General features: G+C 39.6%; 1 protein-coding gene across 2 annotated transcripts in view; it reads left to right on the forward strand.

Moving 5' to 3' along the window:
- The window catches only part of LOC132138834 (cotranscriptional regulator FAM172A homolog), a 188995-nt gene that overhangs the window by 121176 nt on the left and 43818 nt on the right, over nt 1-24001 (forward strand). The gene's annotated exons all lie outside the window — the stretch shown is intronic.

Genomic DNA, 24001 nt, shown 5'->3' on the forward strand with positions numbered 1-24001 from the left:
AGTGGAAGGTCAGTGAGCCTCAGCATTGGCAGAGCTCGGGGAGACTGGCAGCATTTTATCAGTTAGCAGCACACTAAAGCCAGTTGAAATATGCAGATAAACTGGAACAAATCTCCTGAAAAGCCCCCTGGTCCACCAGCACTGGGTAAGGGGAGTTGAGCCTTATGCCCACACTGACCAACAGTCAGACACTCTAGGTGTTGAAGCCAATTGCCAGCACAACTGAACTGAACCACAGAGGAAGCCTAGACAAGCATTTGGATGGATTACAAACAGGAACAATGCCAATGTCGGGCTACAGTCTCTCTCTCTCTCTCTGTGTGTGTGTGTGTGTGTGTGAGTGTGTGTGAGTGTGTGTGAGTGTGATGGACTGAATCTCAGACCTGTGATGTGTTATCTCATGTTTTAAAGTCGGGGTGCAACATGATATTTATCATGTTTAATGGGGCGGTCACACCAGACTTTTGTGTTTCATTCACCTCTTTTCAGAAGCACACAAAACTGAGAGAGTTTTTATGTAAGGATATGCTAAGAATTAATTTCTTATGCTGCGTGCAAAAGTTTGGTGAATGCTGACCTGACAAATTCTTGCAGTCAAAAGAGGATCAAACATGGAGGAAATGCTCATTTTGCTTAGCATGAGATCATGGTTTAGAAGAATATTAAATTATGAGTATTTCTGAAGGACCCAATGACACTGGAGACTGGTGTCGCTGAAAATTCAGCTTAGCCTTTTTTTCAGCATTTTTAAAAGTTAAAATGGCAAAACAGTTGATCAATATGTAATACTTTCTTAATATGTTGTATTTAGATGTTAATAATTTAAAAAAATAACAATTGTGCTCAAGTGTGAGATCATATTTTGTTGCTCTTATTCTTTGAAGTGTCTGAAATTTTGGTTGTTTAAAGTCAAGTGTGAGCACCCCTTTTTTATATTAAAAAAATACCCTCATGTCTCCATTAATGAACCTTGAAAAATCTCACACATTAACATCACACTCATATTCTCAAGTATGTGTTAGCAATATCTCAGAAACCACTGATCACTCGCAGCTTTGCTTCATGCCGTTCCCATTATATCCAAGCGTTAGAAGCACATGCTCTCTTTTGCTTTACTTGGGTTAAGATGAGGTTACTCATTGCTAGAACTGATCATTAATTACAAAGAGAACAGTGTCCAGTGTGTAAACAGTGATTAATTGTTAACAAAAGTTAGTTAATGCATACCTGAACTGTAATGATCTGTTCTGCACCACTACATGAATCCCAACACAGGTGGGTAATTAACCCTAATTGTATTTACAATGAAAAGATCACAAGAGCTGAGAATAACTTTGTTAAAAAAAGAAAAGAAAAAAACCTCCTTTGATGTAGAGCTAGATATTTATTTATTTAGTTTGTCTTATGTCTTCTTGTCTTTTTCACCTTTTCATTGTTGGAAGCGGAGTTGTTTTTGAATGGACTTTGTTTCAACTGTAAGACCTTGAAACAAAGTAAAGATGTTTTAACGGGAGTTAGCTGCTTGTATTACACCAGGGGGAAAAGAGAGAGAGAGATTTGAACATTCTACAAATTGTTATACTAACTTTATCCTAGTTTTCTACAAATGTCCTAACAAAATGTGTTTGACTGAAACTGTTGGCATGCAGGCATTTGGCCCATTTGTGTAAGATCACTGGTGCATATTGCTGATGTTTACGATGTCACTGGTCCATGTATTTTGCTTAATAGAGAGTCACTGGTGCGTATGTGCATTCAGTCTATAGTCTTGCTTAATTCAGTGGTCCACCGGGCGCAGTGTCTCTGTGTCATTGAATGCCTCTGACCATGTACCCCTGATGCAGCAAAATCCACTTGTTTGATCTTCCATTGTGATCTTCATTTAGTTGTACTTTCCCACCCTCCTTTTAAGTGGATGCTGGTGCTGGTCTGGGATCTCAGGAAAAATGTATGAACTTGAACTTTTTGACTTTTTTTATTATTATTCATAGGGCTAGGAGATAAATTGATTTTATTGATTAACTCGAATGTGTTGTTTACATCGATTTGTTTGAATAAAAATCGGTTTTCTTTTTAACATCCGCCGACGCTCCACTCATGGCTCCTGTAGTCCCAAAAGGGCTCAACCCTCCTCCCGCACGTTTGCCATAGAGACATGCTGCCGAGTGAGAGAGATGTTTCACCTTACGAAATGAACAGGACCATGGCAGCACAAGCACACCCACGAAAAAGCAACCTACAGCAGTTGCAGGACTCGCCAAGCTTTACTTTTGTTGCTCCCATGGCAGTAATTAATACGATGATATGATCATGCAGTCAATACAGATATTTCATATAAACAAGCAGGGCTATAACATAACCCATAAAAAAATTCACGCCATGTCTGCACCGGACATGGGTGGCACGTTCCACCAAAAGACAATAGAACCCAATGATGTTGTCTACACTGGATTCGGCGTGATGCGACACGATCCCCATCAGTAAACTGATGCCTCATTCTAATTAATGAAGAAATATACTGACAATATGTTCAGATGATTTGTAACTGTAGTGTGGTGTCAAGTTTAGACAGACTTTTAATGTTAACAGCTCTTAACGCCGAGTGTGCACTTGGATGGTTAGATGCATGATGGGTTGTATATACATATATGTATATATATATATATATATATATATATATATATATATATATATATATATATATATATATATATATATAACTTAAGGTCTTTCCAGCATTGAGGTAATGCTGCTTTTTTATCAAATTGTCTCAGTTATGAATTTGACTTGTAAATGATAAAAAATGATAGCCTTTTGTACCAATTGATAAAAAGACATGCTGTTTGTGACTAGATGTAACTTTTGATACTTTGCGGTAAAAGTGGCTCTCTGATTGATCAGTGCAGCTCCCATAAAAAAAATAAAAATTTGTGAAGACCTCTGACAGTCTTACAAACATTTACAAACTGTATCCAGTATGATAAGAATGTTATGTTAGATTTTATGTTATGTAACATTTTTACTGTTTACAATGGCAGGGCCTGCCATCTTGTCTTTTTGACTTGTTATTTCTGATTGCACTTTTACCCCAAGGGGGAAATCCAGATCAAATCCCAGAGGGTAAAATCAAAATAAAATAGTTAAAACTTGTTTTGAACAATTTCTTTGTCATCTGAATATCAATTTTAAGTAAGGGGGAAAAAATCGATTGAAATCTTAAATTTGATTTTTTGTGAAAAAAGCTGGGATTTTTTTTTTTTTTAGGCCATATTGCCCAGCCCTAATTATTCAGCACATTTTGTGACTTTAAAAGCTGTCCTGAGGGATCATGTCAGCAACAGAGTCACATTGGTAGACTGTTCGACTTTTGGGCAACCCCTTATTTTGATCTTGAAAATATGTAGATTTGCACTAGGTGGGAAATCTGGATCTGAACATTCTTAATTTGAACATTATACCTATTTAATAATCAGTGATTTGTCCTTTAGCAGTTGTAGTGTTGTTTGTTTAAATTGTTTTTCATTTTTTGTTTTAAACATAATTTATGTAATTTTCTTTTAAAAGATTCCTTACTAGTATTTGTTTTATTTACAACTTAGAGGGAAATGTGACTAGGGTATTTTCTTTTTTGTTTGTTTTCACAATATAATTTTTAAAGCACTTTCATTATTCGGTTAAAAATTGTATTATTTGAGATATAAAGCTGTTTAAATTGGCATTTTAGGGTTTATGTTGTTGCATTTTCATGTCAAGAAAAGTTGGATGTTACATTACACAGAAATTACTGGCTATTTTTTCACACTAAAACCATATTAACCACGGCTATACTTTTAAAACAGTGAGTATTTTTACATTTACATATTGGCCCCATTCACTTCCATTATGTCATCAAATGAACTGGTCCTAAAGTGGAGTGAAACTTGCCCAGAGAGCACAGTTTTTGTTTTTACCCTTTTGTTTTACGAGAGAATCTATGGGGAAGGTATCAAGTTGTTATCAATATATATTGACACTGTATCACAGTGCAGTGATTCCCTGTGTTTCCTTTTTCTAAATTAATTTTTTAGAAGAGGGGGTGAATGAAAGTTTGATGGCGTTTTTGAGCAGTCGACTGTAATTTTTCACTGCTGCTCTCCCTTGTCGGGGATCAGAAGACACGTCCTTCATTTTCTATTCCTCTTTAAAAACGAGATGGAGCCTAAACATCTTTGATCCATGCGATTCACGGGATGAGTGGCAGGTCCTGACCCACTTGGCTCTTTGCTTTATGCAATGAGCCTTCTGATTATAGAGCACCATGCAGGAACATTGTGCTGAATACAGAGTTTTGTTATCTCATGCCACACTCACTGTTTATCATCATCATCATCATCATTATTATTATTATTATTATGTAGAATATAATTGTCATGCTGTTGTGAAGGGCGGCGGATAAAGATGAAGTAATACAAATAACATTTAATAGTTATAGTACCAAGATGATGAAGATTCATACAAAACACAGGGTAACACAAGCAGCATACATAACTAATAACTGGCCAAGGACTGAACAGAACAGGGAGAACTTATACAGATACTAAAATAAGGGAACTATTTTTTTTTTAAAGAACACAGGTGAACTGAATGTACTAATCAAAAGAGAGACAGACACTAGGTCAAACTAAAAATGGTCATGAAGACAAAAACTAAATAAAAATACAAAAGTAGTCCATGACTGTGTTAGTACTCCCCTCTATGGCCAGGCGCAACTTCGCACCATAACAAAAACAAAGGAGGGACAGAGGGGACTAAGGAGCAGGACAAAGGAGCAGATTTGTGATTGTAATAGGAAATGGTGAAGGACATGCAGGAAGGTAGGCAAGTTGGTGACCAAGGTGGCGACGATTGAGGGAGGAACCATGGAAGATCAGGTGGAGGGAGGAGCCAGGATGGAGACAGGAGGAGCCAAGGCAGATCAGATGGTGGGAGGAGTCAGAGCCAAGCTGCAGACCGCAGCCAACATGACGGCCCACTGTGGAGTCGATGGATGGAGGAGCCGTGGTGGAGGAATGGCTGATGACTCCAGGGGGTGACCAACAGTAGTGGAGCAGGTGGGAGAAGAGCCCCAGGCAGAGACAAATAGCCAATGAGCCAGGGCAACGGGGAGGATCTGGAGGTCCGAGGTGGAGCAGATGGCTCAGGTGACAAGGCAAAGGCGGGGATCCGCAAGGCTGCTGTGTAGTGGAGTCCTGAGGCGATGGCAAGTCGATGACTGACCAAGGTGGACCCGGAGGGATAAGGGAGCCCGGCTGAGCTGGTGAACTGATGGCCATGGTGGAGAAGAGGAAGCTAGGAGCCATTGTGGAGCTGCTGGGTCAACGGGCAGAAGAAGAGTCTGGGCCTCGGAGGCGAAGACAAGGGATCCTCCAACCATGATGCTGATGGAGACTGGCAGACCCGCGGCAAACCCACATCACAGATCACAGACAGAGTCAGTGGTGAAGACTGATAAAGATGTGGTGGGAGATGGAGGCTGGGTGGAAGTTTTGAGCAGTCCGGGGGTTCAGGGATGGTGTGTGCTGCCCACACACACACACCAGATGGCCACTTCCAGCACTGGAGCACCAGAGATAGGGAAAGACCTCCATGGTAGAGACAGGACAGACAGATAGTTCAGGACAAACAGACAGTTTGGGCACAACCTCAACAGTCATGAAGTGGCAGACAGAATGTTCGGGGCAGATAGACATTTAAAAAATGGCCTCCATGGCCATAACAGGACAGACAGAGATTTCAGATGATGATGGAAGACTGGGTAGTTCTGAATAAAAGTCAATTAAATCTCCCGAGTCCTTCCTCAGTTCACCCTTAGCAGTGGTAAAGTGCGCGGGGCTTTCCTCCGCGTCCTCGCTCTCCACTGTATAATCCATCATTGACGGCTCTTGGACCTGGTCAGATGATTCATGAGGCGTTGGCTCCGGGTCGATCCTCAGGTCTGACACTCTTTCTTGCGATGGCTCGTTGGTCGCCGCGGGCTTTGGCTCTCCATCTGCGGTGGGCTCTGGATGATCCTCCGTGCAGCGGGGTGACAGTTTAATTATTGTATTATTATGTTTTATTTGTAGTAATTTGTCATTTATATGTGGAGTAGAATGCTAACAGAACCACTCCTCCTCTTACATCCATGCTATATTTTTATTAATCAAATCACATCCTTTTGCATACAAAGCTATACTGTGGTGTCAGTTTGATTTAGATGAATTGTGAAGCTATAGTTATAGAGGACATGACCTTATATTGGCAATGCAGAAATAAAGAGGTAATTGCAACTGTCCTCTTTAACACTCCTTGATGGATAAACAAGACTCTCTTTTGATGTTTCGAAGCCTTCTATGTCTTAAGCCTTACTTTAAGTACAGTACATGACCACCAACATGTTGTCCATCTGAATTTGACAGTCTCTGCTTCATATCAGAACTTGACAGTTTCTTTTAAATGAATCGGCAGGTTTCATTGATCCCAATTAGCAGCTTTCCATGTTTTCACTGTTGTGAGGTCAGCGCCCACCAGTTTACAGTCAGTTAGCATTGACCAACCTTTTCCAATCAGTCAATTACTGCAATCATTTATGCAGTTGAAGATTAATGTATCAGAGTTTTGATTCAGCATTGGCTTTTGTTGCTTGTGTTTAGAATTTGGTTCAAAAGAGCTCCTTGACTTATAGACGTGAATGACCTGTTCACTCCCCGTTCAAGGCAGAAATCAGTATGCTTTGTGTGTGTCCCTATGGAAAACACATATTGTGTCTTTGTGTGTGTGGCATAATGTACTGTCATAATGAATCTATAGGGGTAGACTTAATTTATAGGCTATTGTGATTGAAGCCTTAGCTGACTGTGGTAAAAAGCTTTTGCTGCCCTTTACCATTCCCAGCCTTTTCTTTTACAGCAATCCTGCTCTCAGCTGTATCTCAGACTGTTTATGTATGTAATTATACATTTTCTTTCAAATGGGAACAAGTTGGACTCCAATGAATCCATTGGATCAGGTTGGACATGTACAGTCGTGGCCAAAAGTTTTGAGAATTACATAAATATTAGTTTTCAAAAAGTTTGCTGCTAAACTGCTTTTAGATCTTTGTTTCAGTTGTTTCTGTGATGTACTGAAATATAATTACGAGCACTTCATACGTTTCAAAGGCTTTTATCGACAATTACATGACATTTATGCAAAGAGTCAGTATTTGCAGTGTTGGCCCTTCTTTTTCAGGACCTCTGCAATTCGACTGGGCATGCTCTCAATCAACTTCTGGGCCAAATCCTGACTGATAGCAACCCATTCTTTCATAATCACTTCTTGGAGTTTGTCAGAATTAGTGGGTTTTTGTTTGTCCACCCGCCTCTTGAGGATTGACCACAAGTTCTCAATTGGATTAAGATCTGGGGAGTTTCCAGGCCATGGACCCAAAATTTCAACATTCTGGTCCCCGAGCCACTTAGTTATCACTTTTGCCTTATGGCACGGTGCTCCATCGTGCTGGAAAATGCATTGTTCTTCACCAAACTGTTGTTGGAAGAAGTTGCTGTTGGAGGGTGTTTTGGTACTATTCTTTATTCATGGCTATGTTTTTGGGGAGAATTGTGAGTGAGCCCACTCCCTTGGATGAGAAGCAACCCCACACATGAATGTTGTCAGGATGCTTTACTGTTGGCATGACACAGGATTGATGGTAGCGCTCACCTTTTCTTCTCCGGACAAGCCTTTTTCCAGATGCCCCAAACAATCGGAAAGGGGCTTCATTGGAGAATATGACTTTGCCCCAGTCCTCAGCAGTCCATTCACTATACTTTCTGCAGAAGATCAACCTGTCCCTGATGTTTTTTTTTGGAGAGAAGTGGCTTCTTTGCTGCCCTTCTTGACACCAGGCCATCTTCTAAAAGTCTTCGCCTCACTGTGTGTGCAGATGCGCTCACACTTTCCTGCTGCCATTCCTGAACAAGCTCTGCACTGGTGGCACTCCAATCCCGCAGCTGAATCCTCTTTAGGAGACGATCCCGGCGCTTGCTGGACTTTCTTGGACGCCCTGAAGCCTTCTTTACAAGAATTGAACCTCTTTCCTTGAAGTTCTTGATGATCCTATAAATTGTTGATTTAGGTGCAATCTTAGTAGCCACAATATCCTTGCCTGTGAAGCCATTTTTATGCAACACAATGATGGATGCACGCGTTTCTTTGCAGGTCACCATGGTTAACAATGGAAGAACAATGATTTCAAGCATCACCCTCCTTTTAACATGTCAAGTCTGCCATTCTAACCCAATCAGCCTGACATAATGATCTCCAGCCTTGTGCTCGTCAACATTCTCACCTGAGTTAACAAGATGATTACTGAAATGATCTCAGCAGGTCCTTTAATGACAGCAATGAAATGCAGTGTAAAGGTTTTTTTGGGATTAAGTTAATTTTCATGGCAAAGAAGGACTATGCAATTCATCTGATCACTCTTCATAACATTCTGGAGTATATGCAAATTGCTACTATAAAAACTTAAGCAGCAATTTCCAATATTTATGTAATTCTCAAAACTTTTGGCCACGACTGTAGGTTTTCTATTTCCCATACTTTCACAAAATGTACAGCACTGACATTTTAGAGTGAAATATTGCATTTTTGTTTTAAATGTCATTAAATTTTTTACACACTTTTACTTCTAAAAAATTATTTGCAACCCTGTGAAAGGCTAAATTTGTAGCAAAACATTATACTGTAAGAACTGTACAGCAAGACTTGTTTGGACTATTAGCATAGACGTAAATCTCTAATTACATTAAGTAATGGTATTTGCAAAAAAAATATCTTGCACGTCTGGTCAACATTCAGTCTAAAAGCAGATACACATCTCCAGGACTTTTTTCTTTGTAGTTCAACCTGTGATTGTGATCTTGTGAATTCACTGAACTGATTCATAATCATGATTCATGATTTCTATGTAATAGACAGAGAGAAGTCTCTTTCCTATCCTCCCAGCCCTAGGCTTTATTCATCATGCCTTAAAGTGTGGGATGAGCTGGTGCAAGTAGACAGGAGTTCAGCTGGGTTCAATGAAAAATGTAACAAAGTTCTGGAGCCTCAACCATTTTAAAATCACATTATCATCCCATACTTGACCATGAGGCCTTCTGGGTGTTACCACATATTAGAGGCAAACATTTGCTGCCCTACTACTAGTAACCAGTTGGCAGCATCTTTTCTGGGTTTCATTTATTTTTGTATTCTGGATGAGGGTAAGTGCTGTACTAGAATGTGATTTAGCTTCATAGTAAATCTTTCCTTTCTTTCACTTTGATTCTGATTCGTATTATGATGAGTATGCTGTTTTTGAAAAGTTGTTTCATTTCTAGTGCTCATTAAACATTTAAGCACTTCAGGCAATAATAAATCATTTCATTTTAGAATAAAGAGCACACTTTATTTGTTGTTGTTTTTACCCCCATGATCACATCTTTCGCTTTATAGAAATTGAATGTGAATAACTCAGACACAAAACATATGAGACGATGAGTTGAAACGTCAACACTTTTGTTTAAACCTGTCTTTCCTGGTACAACCCAAGCTTCTTAACAATGTAGTGTACATCCTGTTGAATACCATGCATTATCACACAGTTAGACAGAGGCCAGCAACAGATTAAGAGCTGGGGTCATGGATCTCATTGAGCCATATGGTGCATCCTATAGCTAAAGCAGAGGATTAAACCTGTACCCTTAACCTTGCAGATGGACTGCAAGCATGTACCATCATTGGTTTTGAGCTCTAGCATTAGGTTTGTGATGTACAAATGCCGCATTTCAAAAGAATATCAGGTTCCTGGTCTTAGATTTAATTTTCTTTGAAATGCAAAGATTTTTGCTAAAAAACGGGGCAACCCTGTGCCCCTTCAATGAACTTGTGGGGGTTTAATCAGGATAAGACCTGATGATCAGATTGTTTCCTATGGTTTTCCTAAGGATTTGCTGCTAGCTACTCGCAAGCTATGGCTTGAGGGAATGGATTAAGAGTTTCTCTTTCCAACATTGAACCTGTTACACGTGAAAACAAACAATCCCATGGAAACACATGGGCAAGTGAAATGGAGGAAAAAACTGCATTGGACAGCAAATTACATACTCAATACTATTTGCTGCTTGGACGTAGTGTTGCTTGGTTATTGTCTCACGGTGCACATCAGCAAAAATGAATTTGCTGCAATGCATACAAACTAGTGTTGCTTAGCAGCATTTAAAGGAGATATTCACCTAAAAGAATCACAAATCTAACATCATTTGCTCTCCTTTGTCATCCCATGTATGGCTGTGTTTCTTGTGGAGGATGCAAAAGTAGATATTTTGAATAATGTACTTGTCGTCCTTTTCCACACAGTTTGAGCTAAAGTTTTTAAGCTTCAAAGAGTATGTAGTAGCACCATAGTTGGATTGACACTGTAGTTTTCTGAAGCCATACAATATCTTTGTGTAAAAAATCTGACCAAAATGTTTATTATTTAATGAAAACCTTCCCCTCCGAAGTACTCAGTAGTCAAATTCACACTATTTTCTTAATGCATACTATTGATCTTATTGTGAAGGATTCATCTGTGCATATGTTTCATTAAACATTTCTTGACTTTGTTTGTTTTAATCAAAATTGTTAAGTGTATACAATAGCTTGATCTTCCAATGAAATGACAGGACTTCTCCATACATTTTGTCAGTTTAAACCCCCATCCCATTTTAACAACAAACTGCAAGCTTACGTTCAGACCTGCTTTCATCCAACTGACTGACAGAGCCAAGTCCCCATATCTTTTTTTCTTCTTCTTTTTTTCAGTAATATGTTTTACTTGGATAATATGGAAGTATGTATATTGTATATTGTAAATGTATATTGCTACTTCTGTTTCAAGATGACTTTAACTTAGCAACCATTTCAGTTAAATTAGTCAGTGAGTTGATTCAAATCATAAAGACTACAGTAAGTTTGTCAACTTAATTACCTGATTTCTTAAAAAAAAAAGATTCATTCTTTTGCTTTTACAGTTTTTAGAATATCAACAAGATAGTTTGAATATTTTTTAGATGCTTGTTTATTCTTTCTTAGTAATTGCATCAGAGTGTCTTGTGTTTTGTTTTGTTAATTTATTTTTTACCAACCCTTTAAAAAAATGAATACAGTATTATGTCGAAGTGAACATCTTGCCCAGCCTTCTTTGAGCTCTCCCAGCACAAAGTTTAACATTGATAAATTTGTTGATCCGCAGTGGGTTTGTTAGCGCTCAGATGCACAGAAGACAGTGTGTGAGAACTCCTTATTATCAGCAGCAGTCTGCTCTATCAGTCCATCAGCACAAATAAATGGCTCACTGACGAGCCCCTGCCATGCCGCGCAACACAACTGTCAACATCTACTCACTCCTTTCTGACAGGGGCCCCATCTGAGGATATTAGACTTATTATTTTCATTTTTTTCCCTTTCACATCCTCTTGCAACAGCTCTCCCCCTTTTTCCTCAGAAGAGATGTGCTATGAGTGTGTTTCATGCAACCAATTTATTACATTTGGAGACTAATGGGGCGCTTTGCTTTGACAGCTTTTGATAAGGGAGGGCGAGGAGCGTCTGCTTCTGCCGAGGGTTATGGGAACTGCAGGAGTCATGATAATTACTATCAAAGCAGCAGTAATGCACATAATAAAATACTCTGTTTGAGAACACAGATCAATTAATTAGGACCTGATGTGTCATCCTGTGTTATGTTGTGGTGTTATTTTTTATTTTAATTTTTTTGCCTGCTCTTTCCTTGTTTTATTTTTTGTAGAGTTAACATTTAGTGCATCTAGTTAAATTTCAATGTGTGTTTTGATGTGTGTGCAATTGTGGCATGCAGCAGCCCCATCTCCCCCACCATCTGTGTGAACTTTTTATAAAATTTGAATTTAATGAAATGCACATTTAATATAATTGTTATAGAAAACAGTGGGTGAGGGAAAAAAATTAGAAAGAATGCAATGAGAATATATTAAGAATGTACATAATTGCACATGATGATTAGAGAAGAAATATCCTTGAATGTCCTTGAGCTCTTGAGATATTATTTATATAATTAGGTAAACAATGCTGAATGTTTTCCCCCCTTTTCTTCAGCGAGCTGTAAAGCGCAGCAGTGACCTTGGCTCGTCTCCCACTCTTCGGCTTGACAGATAAAAACTTTATTAAGCGTCAGTGGGACGAGACGCAAACAGCCTGTGACACCCATGTGCATTGAGTATTAGGGAAATATCACAATTAGCAGCTGATTTCCTACAGCTAAAGCTTCAAGAAGAAGAGTAATAAGCAAGGTTTGTTTGTGGCCTGGAAAGCCATAATTATAAACTGCTTTGAGAGTGTTGCGCTCATTGTGCCTCGGTGTAATGAGATAGGCTGCACTGATCCCTCCAAGATGCTATTAGCCGTAATCCCAAGTCTTCTCTTCCTCCCACACCCTACAGCCCTACAGGGCCTGCTGCCACCCCAGGTGCCTCCTCTCAGACGCCGCCCTTTGGTGCACCCTACGACAAGCGCCGACACAGCTTGATTGTGAAGAGGCTTCAGCTGAAACATGTGAAATGCAAATGATGTCTGTTTTTGCGCTTGCTCTTTTGTGATAAAAGGGTCCACGAGAAGGTTGAGTTAAACTCTGTCCCGGTTAGCTTCAAAGAATCCATTTGCGAATACTTGAAGCATCTTTTTAATATATTTCATGGCTTTATATCTGCAGGTAAAAGAGGCTCACGGTAACACACCTGTCAGAGTGTGATGTGTTAAAGCCTCTCTGTCCTGTGAGGAGTTGGCAGGAATGCACTCTCCCTTGCTGTTTAATCGCAATGACCCCCAAATGGCCCACCTTATCACCTCTCCCTCTGAGAGGCAAACAGAGAGCGAGTGGAAAACATGGCCTTCGCTGCTTGTGTTTGAGTGGGTTTAGGACTTATCTAATCAGCAGGGGGTTTGTTGTCCATCCCCTCATGCACAAGCACTCACCATTCTCAAAGAACCATTTTTTTTTAGTGTAAAGAACATTTTAATAATCTAAAGAACCCTTTCCCACTGAAAAAGATTCTTTGTGTATGGGAAAGGTTCCATGGATGTTAAAGGTCCTCCATGGAACCATAGATGCCAATGAAGAACTTTTATTTTTAAGAGTGTGTAATAAACGTCAATGGGGTGTTTTATGCACAATTTTATGGACATAAAAGTTCATCAAAATCTCTTCTTTTGTGAGCTGTCCCTTGAAATAATAACTGAAATGAATGTTTCTTATATAAGAGCCCTGTTGTTTCATTTGAGTATGGAATCTCTAATCTGGAAAGCCTAAATTCCCAAACCACTGTGGTGTTTAATTAGACTTTGCTGGTCTTTTTCTCCTCTCCTTAATGCAGTGGAAACAATCCTTGTCTGATGATGTCCATACCGTACATCACAAAGGGAAACAATGGCTTTATCAAATACAGTTCAAGAATGAGTCTGGCGCCAGCCTCTGCTTAAAATGCCCCTGAAACATCGTAATGAATTGTGCAGGGCTGCTATCATTGGTTTATTAGTATAGCTTACATCACAGATGAGGGAGTCAAGTCTAGGTCAGAAAAAATACTTCAAGGGTCTTAACAGGTTAAGGTTGGAGGCCAAGCTCTCCCCTTTGCCTTTAATCGGATGCCATGCCTAGGGAGATTTGCAGAGATCCGAAATAACCTTTGGCCATGAGGTGTCGTTCCTGGTCACATGTCTACTGGGCTCCTGCAAGAAACCGACAGCAGCCTCGGGGCAGGGTGGGTCCTTCCAGGGGTGTGTATTAGCCAGTGTTGGGCTGTTCCTCACCCTTTACACACCAGCAGCTTGGGGACACAAATGGAATGATACAGCTCTGAGGCTCTGTTTAGTAAGAATGGCCTCCGAGCAGCCCCATGTTCATTCAGACTTTGTCATTATGATATTTTCACTCAAAGAAGTGCATGAGTTGATGAGCACTGAAAGCTATCTGAGAGTTAGCAGTAGTTAGCTTTCACAATAACAATACAGTGAAACATTCCCGGCTTTAAAATTCACACTAATATGTGACTTTTGTATGATCTCTGATGTGATTTATATATATATATATATATTTTTAAAAAATCCTGAAGTGGATACAATTACAAGCCGCATCCAATTATTATTATTATTATTTTATTTATTTATTTATTTTTCAGAAAATATACTGACCTATTATTAATATTTACCTGCTGTTTGGCATTATTTTAAATGGTTTCCATAAATGTATAATAATATATTTAAATATATTTTTAAATGTATGTAAAAAATCAATAAAAAATGTCTCGATGATAATTAATTTAGGCCATATTGTCACTAATAGTGCTTCTGAGAAAAACCTGAGATCTCATATATTTTGAGAACATGATTTTGTTGCTTATATTGTTGATTAGGAGTCCTAATTCCAGGAATATGTTTTTAGAAAAGACCTTGGACTTTCTTGGATATTTTCAAAAAATAATTACTCTTGTCGTGTCATTTGAATTTTCTCTTTCTTTGATTTTACTCTCCTGATTCAAAATGCACACTTCAACTGAGCATTTGCAATTCCTATAAAAGTTACAGGTCAGCCAGTATGATTTTATCAAGTTAACAGGTTTTTCAAGCAGTTGTATTTAATTTATTTACTGACTAATACAATTGAAGAAACAACCTGTACCCTGCCTTGCAATGTCGGGCTTCTTCACACTTTCATTGTCTTTATTCTGTTTTATTCTGGTTCTGTTTTTTAGTGTTCCTCAAAACTGGGTGTGGTTAAGCGATTGTTTTTCTCCTCAAACAAATGTTCAAAGGTCAGTGACACAACACCCTGAAGATAATCTACATTAGATCATCTTCTGCTTTGTTGGTGTTACAAAGCTGTCAGATGCTTACATAAAATTGAGTCCTGTGGCATGGGTTAGGGCCTCCCACTAGATCTCTTACATTTAATCCCAAATTAAACTCTGATCTCCTCATTCGTGTGGAATTTCTTTGCAGCATAACAGTGTTTCTTTGACTGACCTCATTCACCTCATCCATCTTTATCCATGCCTGTTGTATTTTGTTTAGGTCATCATCTTATTTTATGCCTTGCTACTGTAATCCTATTTTCTGTGTCATCTGGTGATGTCAGCAGATGGTGGTCTGGGGAGGCAGTTTGACACCCAACTCACAGCTGTCTGGCCGGCCTGACAGCCCTCCTTTGTCTCTCAGTCATCATTCCAGAATGGTGCCTCTCCGCCTCATTGTGTCTCTATTTAACCCCCTTTCTTTTAGAATGTTTCTACTAAAATGTGTGTAATATATGCAGTAACATAACTGCCAAAGTTTTCCAATCACAAATAGGAATCGCTTTTCTTCCAACCATCACAGTCTGGATTTCTTTTTTTTTTGATTGCCATCTCTCCCTCTTTCTTTCTATGGCTCACCCTTATTTTCTACCAGTGTGTTAATAAAAATGTTAGAGTGCGGTAGAGAGAAAGAGAGGGGGCTCAGTACGGCCCCCTGCAGAATCCCGCTCTCTGGCTTACTTCCATGCCCACGGTCGCTTGGCTTTACTTAGTTCCAGCTCAGTGCCTGCGGCCGGCTGAACAAGCTCAGCTTTAGATTGACCCCATGGCCCAGGGCCACTCCTACCTCATTCCTATGATTATCTTTGATATTCTTTTTCTCTTCCTCTTTCTTTTTATCTTCTCTTTTTGTTGGCTTTCCCTCCCCTCCTGAAATAACTTTACAACACTTCATTACAGAATTAATTTGTCAAGTGAACATTATAGAGACAGCAGGCAAAATAAACTTGAGAACGAGACAGAAACTATGCATTCTCAGCAGGTTTATTAGAAAAACATTGATATAGAAGGAAGGGGAGTTCAAAATCTCTATTGAATTTAAATAGTGTCACCTATTTTCTCACCTGCAAATTGTATTTTAGATTTATGTAAGAAACTGGTAAGAAAATTTCTCATGTTCTCATATTTGTGGATCACTCTTTTCTTGCATATCATCTTGTCTAAAAGTCTCTAAGTATTCCTAATTTATATTAGTTGAATTGCATTACATTAAGGTGGGAGGAATTTATTTTTATTTATTATTTGTTGATGTACAAAATGACATTATTCTCATATTTAATTTTTTATTTTTTTTATTTTAACAAATGTATCATTCTTCATTGATTATGCGTTGATCTGAATTCATATACGTGTATCTATATACTTAGGAGGTCAGTGCAAAAGGTCATCTATCTTAAGGCATTTTGGAAACTTAGTTAAGAGATTTGCTCAGATGAACCACTGTAGTGCCTCTAATTGATATCAGTTGATTTGCAAATCAGCACTAGCAAGCTTTTGACCTGTGCATCAGGAGACCTATAGTAATCTGATTTGATTAATCTATATTATATCTTAATGAAAGCTGTTTTTTTTTTTTTGTTTTTTTGTTTTTTTTATATAAGAAAGTACCATGTATTATGTTTTCTGACATACAGTGCGCATATTTCTGTATGTATACTGAAGATTGAGTTCTTGACAGCTTAATAATGTCCATACCCTTGCAAATGTACTTTGGTAAACATGCACTAGCTGTTGTCAGCCTCCTTGTGGATTATTACAATTAATGGCAAAAGGAAAGTTTGGAAATGTAAACTTATATTTCCTGCTGGCACACTAAAGCAAAAGATAGAAATAACGGACTTTAAACCATTTGTTTTGTTGGTGAAAATGCTAATATCCTCAGAATTTTGCACAGTACTGTATACTTAAATTTATTACGAACTATGACTAGTTTTAATAAGATTCGTGATTCAATTAGATATATAATTATGTATTTCTTTAAAGTCAGTGTGGTGGCTAATACTAGGTAATGTGTGTTATTTTAATAACAATAACTGTAATCCTATTCATGCAAAAAAAAAAAAAAAAGTTTAATTAGAGTTGCACTATATACAATAATAACAACATTGTAATATCCCCAGGATTTATGGATGAGCAGATATATACTGATACAGGTGCATTTAGAATGAGCAATTAATGCATAATAATAAGTTAAAAATAAACCTATGTAAGCAAATAACTTCCTGTATCCGCTTGTCTCAACACACAGAAATTTTGAAAAACACAAGCAGTCAAAGACACAATAAATAATGACAAAGAAACATTTCAAATAAAATATTGCAATAAAATGTCCTGTGAAGTTTACTTAAATTAGTTTGTAAACGATGGTAGAAATATTGTAAAAAAAATTAAATCAATTAAAGACACACACTTGTCAGTCATACATAATTGAAAATGGATATGCTTAAATAAATAAAAGGAATAAAAAAAAACCCCACACACTTAAGATTTTTGTACTCAAATACTCCTTTCTGTTGCACACGCAATATTCACTTAGTTAAATTTTTGAGTTTGAAGCTAATTGCATTTACTGATGATAGATATATAATTTAAAACAGGCTCTGTTTATTAGTACCATTACAGAAATCTTACCCGTTTCATTTATGCATGACTGACAAATATGCATCACATTAAGTTTGTTACTTAGTAAGTTTGGTTATGTTAAAACCGTGCAATCCATGTATAATTTACATAAACCTTAAATTGTAGACCTGAATATTTTGTGTCTTCTGTAATTGTTAATAAAAAAAAACAAGTCTATTAATGTGAGATTTTGGCTTATTAAATGTTTAATTTATTAAAAGATTATTGCTTTTTTATATAGTATAAAGTTAAATGGCTGCAATTACTGATTTTACTTCAATTTACTTAGAGTTATTGGTATTTGCCTTAATAGCACTTGGTATCGGACTCCAAATGATCTGGACGATACACATGCAAAAGAAGTGCTCCTTTCATGCAGTAATTGATTCACTGTGTTGAGTTTGTTTGCTGGCTCATGCAATAAGCTTTCCTCGTGTGTGTGTGTGTGTGTGTGTGTGTGTGTGTGTGGTGTGTTTAATTAATTGCTCACCTTGTCTGTGCACTGGGTGTACTGTCCCAGACATGCTGCGGAAGGTGTTTGTCTGTTGTGCACAGACAATCAATACTCCCCCATTTAAAGAAGTCTAAGGTCAGGCCTCTGCACTGATAATGTGAATTGTTTTGTTAGATAGTCAAAGGTCAGAAATTTTTTTTTCAACCACTTCCCATCTGGAATTGATCAGTCTCATCTCTCTTGATGGGTTCAACCACTGCCGTTAGCTAGCTTATCTTAACTTGCTACACATCTTACTGTAGGCTATGGTTTTGTTGATAAAAAGTTTAGATAAAATTCCTTGGGGTACATATGTGCATTGTGGTGTGGATCTGCTGATGTATTAGTTTGTGACTGTATATGGATGGTAGTAATTTTCTCTATGTGAACTTGTTTAATTTCTTCTGCTAACCACGTCAAACAGTGGGAGTACGTGATGATTTCCTAAATTATTACTATTATCATTATTAATTTAATTTATTTTTTAATTAATGGAAATTATATTTTAAATATCCTTTGAACAAAAAGTTTTGCATAGCTTAAAAAAAAAAAAGCTTTACTGGAAATGACTCCACAATAAAAAAAAGTAATTCTAATTAAATATTCAGTTAAAATATTGAGCTTGTTTTGTGTTTTGTCTTGTCATTTTTCATATTTTTTCATATTCAAGATTTCTTAAATTAAGAAGCACCCATAAGTTGTGTGTTCTTGTGTGTTTATATATATATATATATATATATATATATATATATATATATATATAGTACAGACCATACATTTGGATACACCTTCTCATTCAAAGAGTTTTCTTTATTTTCATGACTATGAAAATTGTAGATTCACACTGAAGGCATCAAAACTATGAATTAACACATGTGGAAATATATATGGAATTATATACATAACAAAAAAGTGTGAAAAAACTGAAAATATGTCATATTTTAGGTTCTTCAAAGTAGCCACCTTTTGCTTTGATTACTGCTTTGCACACTCTTGGCATTCTCTTGATGAGCTTCAAGAGGTAGTCACCTGAAATGGTCTTCCAACAGTCTTGAAGTAGTTCCCCGAGAGATGCTTAGCACTTGTTGGCCCTTTTGCCTTCTGTCTGCGGTCCAGCTCACCCCTAAACCATCTCGATTGGGTTCAGGTCCGGTGACTGTGGAGGCCAGGTCATCTGGCGCAGCACCCCATCACTCTCCTTCTTGGTCAAATAGTCCTTGATGCCTTCAGTGTGACTCTACAAGTTTCATAGTCATGAAAATAAAGAAAACTGTTTGAATGAGAAGGTGTATCCAAACTTTTGGTCTGTACTATATATATATATATATATATATATATATATATATATATATATATATATATATACACACAGACAAGAACAAACAAAAAAACAAAAAACATCTAAAAAGACAGTTGTATTTTTAAAGTTGTGTAGTGAGGCACCTTCACTGACAGGATTTTATATACAGGCATTCATTCACTTACACTCAAAGGGACTGTAAGTAGGAATTACTCCCATATAGTGGTGAAATTGTATTTTGCATTCAAACTAATTTTGCTCTCCAGCGCCTCGCTTTTTCAAATGTGCGTTGCATCTACAGTAGGCGATATGTACCAAAAAGCTTTGACAGGATGTCTTCTAATAGCACTTCATTTTGGCGACGATGTTTTCTTCTCCTGTGGCGCAGCATAGGTATGGTCCATAATAAGAATGCAATCCAGCCTTTTAAACTTGCCGGTGCAGTTTCAAGCGCCTCTCACTGCTCTGCACCTGCGTTTCTGGCTCTGACCGAAAATGCGTTGTGTAAACGCGTTGGCTTAGTACTTTTTGTCCCTCTCTGCTATTATAGTTTTGCAAGATGGCGGAACTACATGGAAGCCTCCGTCGACCTACCCGTCCCATGTATATAAAGATAATAAATTCTTCATTTACGAGGATTAGTTTAAACATTGGCATAGGTATTTTTACACCATTGAGGGCATATTTATGAATAAAAATATTGATTTTAGATAATAAAATACCTAAAAAGTTACTTATTGTCCCTTCAAGAAAATACACGTTTTAAATAAATGAATACATGTGATTTAAAGTAGCATATAATTTAATAATTTCATTTTCAATACAATTATATTTTCTGTCTCATTATATTATTATATAAAATGTATTATTTTAATTGACAGGTTTTCAAGTAATAAGTATTGGCAGGGTGCGATTTGCCAGGGGGATTCGTGGGATTTCCCCCTTTCTGGTCAATGTATCCCTGCCTCTGCTTAATTATTTTTATCCCCAGTGGGGATAAATTTACCCCCCCCTCAAAATGATCAGTGCTACTACACTAGTGGCGAGACGGATCACAAAACTTATCACTGATCCGTGGTTTGATTAAAGTCAATTTTATTTTAAAATGCGCTACTTTGGCTGCCGCGCAACCTGTCTGTATTCACCACTCTGCATACTTGCTTAATGTCCTGCCCACGGAGCTATCTGATTGGTTACACCTCACGAGTAATAGTCTATCAACACTTGCGAGACGGTTGAAGCAGGGTCCGCTGGGCAGTGGAGTTACCAACTTGAACTTGGCCACTTTGTCGCTAAATTAAGCGATTTTTTTATTTTTTTTTAAGCGACTAGCGACAAATCTGGCAACTTTTTGGACAATCATTTTTTAGTCTCTAAGACTCTGGTGCTGCTGCACGAGCGCGAGGTCTCTCTTTCCCAGCACGAGCCTCTCTCTCTGCATCTGCTGTGTTCAGCGAGCGCAGAGAGGAGAACCACTTTCAGTAAAAAAAATATATATATATTCTGTTGCTTCTAACTCTATTTTACAAGCAAGTTTAGCCGACATCAGTCACAGCACAACTGACTTTATCGTATGTGTATTTGATTTCATTAGTGCAGATTAATGTTTGAGAACTGGTGTAGTCTGGACCGCGTTTCAGTCATTATAATATTCATTACGTTGTCTGACAACAGAAACATTAAAATATAGTAATAAAAACAGTTTTATTGAGAATTAAATTAAATGGCTAAATTAAATTGCAGCATGTGAGCATAGGGAGGCAATACAATATGATGCACTTACGTCATAAATATGCTAATCAGCGCATGCCGTCATCTAGTTCATGGTCTCATTATTTATTTTTATGAATTAAAATGTTTCAAAACATCCCCCCCTCTGCTTTTTTTTTACAAATCGCACCCTGAGTTTAGATATGTAGATTAAAGTTTATAGGTTTCCATCTGTTACTTGAGGTGATTACTGATTTGCCTGCATAAGATTAAATTGTCATTTGTAAAGATTGTTGGTTGTTTTAACTGCGTCAGACATCACTGAGATGTCTGTTAGATGTTTCTTTATGTCTGCTTTAGTTCCCTTTCAATACTTCACTCGTACTGCGTCGAAGACGCTTATGGGAAAAAACCCTTTTTTTCTCCTGAACTGAGAGGACGTCACATCGCTTCGCTGATCTCCTCTGAACTGCTCGCCGTTGACATGCCTCGCACTGGAACACGACTGCCGGTCCTTGTGAGAACATGAATATCGCCTTCTTTTCAGAGAGCAATCTCGCTCCTCGCGCCCTCCCGTTTTCTTCCTCCCGCAAGCCGGCAAGGAAAAAAAGGCGGGGCAGAGGATTAAAGCAACAGGATGAAAGCAAGCTCACGCCGGCTCAGCCCCCGCGTGCCTCGTTTTCTTTGCCCAGAGGGGATTCCCCAGTCCTCTTTATTCAGCCAGACCAACGTCCCTCAGCTGCCGCGAGTGATCTGGTAATGTTTGGAAGGACTGAAGAGGAACTGCTATCTGAACCCAGCTGAACTCCGTACTTCCCGGAGGTCCACGACGAGCTTACAAAATCATGGCGCGCCATCTTCATCAAATTCATCTTCATCTGCCCTCACCTCGATTGACGCCGCTGAAGAGAGAGGATACGAGCGATTGGCGCCGCTGGACGAGTCTGTGGCCGTGCATCTCTGCCCGCCCATGGCTATTGGATGGAAAGCCAAGGCCAACCATCCGTCCAAACCCTGCCGTATGACGTCGGCGCTCACCGGGCGTGCTTATTCATTGGCAGGGCAAGCAGCCGCAGCGCTCCACTCCATGGCAGTGCTACAAGTCTTCCAGGCCAAACCTCTCGCCGCCACTGATGAGTCTGGCCCGGATGTCGCCACGCTCAGGGAGCTGAGAAGTGCAACGGACTTGGCACTGCGAGCTACCAAGAGCACTGCACAGGCTATAAGGCACTCGATGGCTAACCTGGTCGTCCCGGAGTGCCACTTGTGGCTTAACCTCACGGAGATCATGGATGCTGACAGAGCCCAGTTCCTGGATGCGCCAATCTCCCCCAGCGGCCTCTTTGGTCCAGCGATTGAAGGGTTCGGTGAACGCTTCACGGAGGCACAGAAGTCGTCCCAGGCGATGCGACACTTCTTGCCAAAGCGCGCTTCATCTGCCACTGCCAGTCGCCCCAGACAGGTGCCGACTCGTCAGCCTCCCAAGCAAGCGCCCGCTGCTACCGCCGCTGCCCAGCCTGTGGAATCCGAGCACCGACACCGTTCTCGCTCGGCCACCAGACGGTTTCAGTTCCCTAAATGCATGGGACCCCGGCCCAAGGTAGTGCTGGACCCTGCGCCACCGCCGTCATCCTGATCTACAGGCAAGAAAAAGGAGGGGGCTAAGTCTCGCTGCGGCCGGACCACCCCCCAAATTGCCCCGTGTGTTTTGCTGTCCATCTCCAGGTGTCGACGAAGTTGTTTTTGCAGCAAACAATGGGCCCTTTTTAGACAGCAAAGCGTTATAGCGCACAAAAAAAAAAAAAAACAAACACACTCCTTCACAAAGAGAGCATTTTTCCCCACATAACACCCACCATGGCAGACAAACACTCGAGTTAATCCAACCTCTGGTCCCATCCTCGATTTAAGACATCTGAACCGTGCCCTCATGAGACAGCGCTTCAGAATGATCACGTTGAAACAAATCCTCTCACAAATATGCTCAGGGGATTGGCTCTTTTCACTGGATCTGAAAGACGCTTACTTTCACATCCGGATAGCCCCCCATCACAGACCATTTTGAGATTTGCCTTTGAGGCTGTGGCTTACCAACACAAGGTCCTCCCCTTTGGGCTGTCTCTGGCGCCTCGCACGTTTACAAAGTGCATGGATGCGGCTCTCTCCCCTCTCAGGCAGAAGGAATCCGCATTCTCAGTTACCTCGACGACTGGCTAGTTCTAGCTCAGTTAGAGGGGGAGGCATTAAGTTACAGAACTTTGCTCCTCAGCCATCTGAAATGCCTGGGGCTCAGGGTGAATTTTTGCCAAGAGTTCGCTGTCCCCCAGCCAACGGATATCGTTTTTGGAACAGTGTTAGAGTCAGTTACAATGAGGGCAACAATGGTGAATGAGCGCGCCGCGGCTCTACAGCGACTCGCGGCCTCTTTCAAAATTAGGGCTTCTCGCCCCCTAAAAACATTCCAGAAGTTGCTGGGCTTTATGGCAGCAGCATCGCCGAAGCTCGGGCTGCTACGTATGCGCCCCATCCAATTTTGGCTGAATGCATTCGGCCCTGACCCCTTGGAGGAACATGCAATGGGTGCCCCGCTTGGTATGGTATGCAGAAGGAACGTGATCGCCACAGACGCGTCCAACAAAGGATGGGGCGCGCTGTGCGAAGGGAAACCCGCTTTCGGCCGATGGTCGAAAGAGGAGAGCAGGCTTCACATCAACTGCCTTGAGATGATTGCAGTTCAACGAGCCTGCCACAGCTTCCTGTCAGACCTAAAGAGCCACCACGTGCTGGTCAGATCGACAGCATGACAGTGGTCTCTTACATAAATCACCAAGGTGGGCTGTCATCGACGTGTCTCTTCAGACTAACGTCACGACTGCTGGAATGGACCCAGAGCATGGGACTCCCTGAGCGTGTGCTAAACACAATTTCACAGGCTAGAGCTCCGTCTACATGACGCCTCTATGCCTCCAA

This window comes from Carassius carassius, chromosome 4 (genome assembly GCF_963082965.1).
Source record: "Carassius carassius chromosome 4, fCarCar2.1, whole genome shotgun sequence".
Taxonomy (NCBI): domain Eukaryota; kingdom Metazoa; phylum Chordata; class Actinopteri; order Cypriniformes; family Cyprinidae; genus Carassius; species Carassius carassius.